Raw genomic sequence first — 3,415 nt, forward strand, 5'->3', positions numbered from 1 at the left:
GTTCATATGTAATTTTAAATCTTCAAACACCAGTGTGTTTTTCATAGTTAGGGTGCATTTCATTTCATATTAGCACTATCTGAAGTGCTCTGTAGTTACATAGAGATAGAGACTACCATAAGAGACAGAAAAATCCTTAAGATCCTGAGAAGTCTAAATCTTGTGCAGAAAGCCTAAACTACTGAGCAGTACATGGCTGCTGAGAGGCTGGGAAAGTAAGCAGTGTTTTCAGATGTTTGTCTTTCAGACATCTGTCATGAACAATTTCTCAGAAATGAGGAGGAGGTAATTGAATGCAGGCACTGTCTAGAAAGAAGGAAGATCATGATGAACACCTATTTGTTTCAATTAGAGTCACCAAAGGGCTAAACATGAGGAGCAAGAGTAAATAATAAATAGGCAAACTCTAAAAATACAATTGAAGTTTAGATTGATAACTGATTGGATTAATATGGTACATAACTATCTTAAATGCACATGAAAAATAAAATAAAACTTTTCAGGATGCAGATAACATTCACTAGAGGCTCAATGTTATTTCTAAAAAAGTGTTCTTAAAAATATCTTACATTCAAATACAAATATAAGTATTTCAAAAATATAGTAATTGACCCAAACTAAAAACAGACATACAAAAATGCGATAAAATAGCCCAACATGATATATAAATGCAGGAATTTAAAAAAAAAAAAATGGTACTCCAAGATTACTAATTTATAACATGTTCAAAAGTTAGATGACAAGTTTGATCATTTCAGCACAGTGCTCAAATCTAAAGCAATGATCAAATAGAAAATTTCAAATATTTAAATATACTAAGTTAGAGTATGTTTTCCATGGGAGTTAATGACACATTAGACATTACTGAAGAGAGAATTTTTGAAATGGAAAATAAATAACAAGAACAAATCCATACTGAAGTATAAAGAGAAACATGTTGCAAAATACAGAAAATAGTGTAAGTACCATATGATACACACTTAAAAGTTTATAATACATCTAAAAACTGAAGAGAGAATGACTGAGACAAAGCAGTATCTGTAAAGATTATAGCTAAGATATTTTCTTATGACAAAATTTCAAGAGGTTATATACATTTCCAGAAGTGTAAATTTAAAGAAAATCTCACCTTAGAATCTCAGAATAAAACTTCTGAAAATTGAAGATAAAGAAAATAATATTAAAAACAAGCAAAGAAAGAAATATATATATATATATATATATATATATATATATATATATATGTCACCTTTAAATGATCAAGGGTAAAACAGACAGATGATTCTCAACAACAACAAAAACCAAAGCAAAAAAGAAATCACAAGAGTCAAAATGTCAAACCAGAGTTTAAATGCTGCAATAATATATGTCAACCATGAATTCAAAATCAATATATTAAAAAACAGACAAACAGAGAAATCATCACAATCAGAATAACATTTAGGGAGTTTCTGCAAACAAAATAATTGCTAATGACATATCAGAGATAAATAATTGCATAAAAATTGACCATATAATGATTGTTTAATTTTTGCTAAGTCATTATTAAACACTAAGCAGTAGAAAGCAAAATGAAAGTATTATCTCATAGTCCTGTAAGTCAGTCTGGATAGTTTTCAACTAGATTATTTGTTCAGGATAAAATCAAGTTCAGTTTTACCTGAATTTTGGGGTTCTATCACAAACTCATTGACTTTTGGAAGAAATAAATTATTTTTTATAGGATTGAGACCCTCAACTCCTAGAGAACAACCACCATTCTCTGCCAAGTGGCCTTGTCTTCAACTTGACAATTTGCTTTCATCAAAGTCAGCAGGAGAGTGTCTTTGTTTCTTTACCATTTAAAGATAGCTTACACAATTAGAGTAGGTCAACCTTTTAATTAGTTGTTTGGTAACCTAATGATTGTAGGGATATACAATCATATTTTCTGGTCCTGAAACATCACTGCTCTCATCCATGCTCAAGCAATGTGGATAATACATGGTTTGAAATACATCAGAAGATATGACCCTTGGAGGTCAGTTTATAATTCTACCCACTATAAATAATAAGAAAATATTAACAACATCTTTATTCTAATGTGTTCAAATATTTAGAAGAGATGTGTATCTTCAAAAACTTAACCAGAAGTGACTCAAAAAGAAATTTAAAAAATTAAACATAACTATTAAAGTAATAAAGTTGGTAATACTTTTTAAAAATTAACAATATTTCCAGGACAGAAACATTAGTTCTTTCAAATATTTTGGAAAAAAAATAACATTTTCATAGAAACCATTTCAAGGAATAGAAAAATAAGGCTATAGGTTCCAAATATGTTTTTTATGATAATATAAACTTGAAATAAAATGAAAATATAAGATTACCACAGTAAATGACAATGTATACCAATATTATTCATGACCATACATACAAAATTCCTTAAAAAATATGAGCAAATTAAATTCAATGATACACAAAAATATTCAGACATCATGAATATGTTGGGTTAATTTGAGAAATGAAAGAATGTTTTGACATATGAAAAATTAATCAATGCAATCCCACATTTTGCAATTTTATTCAAAATTAAAATCAAAGCAGAAAGAATATAATCATCACTCACGGATCAGAATAAGGGAATTCATATATGCCTTCACAATACAAAGCAGAAAGAATATAATCATCACTCACGGATCAGAATAAGGGAATTCATATATGCCTTCACAATAAAAACTCATAGAAAAGAAGAAACAGAATTTGGCTTAGGTAATTTTATGTTTTACTATTTTCTTGTTTTTAGAAGTAGAGACTAAGACAAGGATTTGGATGCATATGGTTTCTGGAAAAATCTATGCTTTATGAAAATTTTATTAAAAAGAGTGGAACAAAGATGAGGGAAAAGGCAGAGCAAAGATGTAGTCTGTGATAAAACTGTGACTTTGTGTTATTCATAGGTGGCTTCTGGCACATAAATGGTACAACAAATGTTTCTCCTTTGAAACAAGATGACAGCACTTTGAATTTTCATTATCAGCCAGTTATCTGTCCTCAAAGGCAATATAAATTCCTGTGTTTCTCTGGGCCAGGCAGCTCCCTTAAGACAAATGCAATGCTCTGGAGAAAGATGCAGATGTTACTCATTAGCCATAATACCCACAGCAGCCATAAAAGATATTTGAGCTATGTACTGTTTATTCTAGAAAAGCAGCATCCTTAATGGCATAAAGTATGTTTAAAAAAAAAAAAATCAAAATACATACTTAGTGGGAAAATAAGAAATGTTTTCATCTTGTAATCAGAAATGGATAACCAATGCCCCTTACTCAGAACTTTTTTACATTATCCTACAATTCTTAGCTTATTAATTAACTGAGAAAATATTTTAATTATATTTTTCATTTGAATTGTAGGTCAATATACAGTGGGTCAT

The sequence above is a fragment of the Orycteropus afer genome, unplaced genomic scaffold, assembly GCF_000298275.1.
Source record: "Orycteropus afer afer isolate SDZICR_OR568_19922 unplaced genomic scaffold, OryAfe1.0 scaffold00523, whole genome shotgun sequence".
Classification (NCBI taxonomy): domain Eukaryota; kingdom Metazoa; phylum Chordata; class Mammalia; order Tubulidentata; family Orycteropodidae; genus Orycteropus; species Orycteropus afer.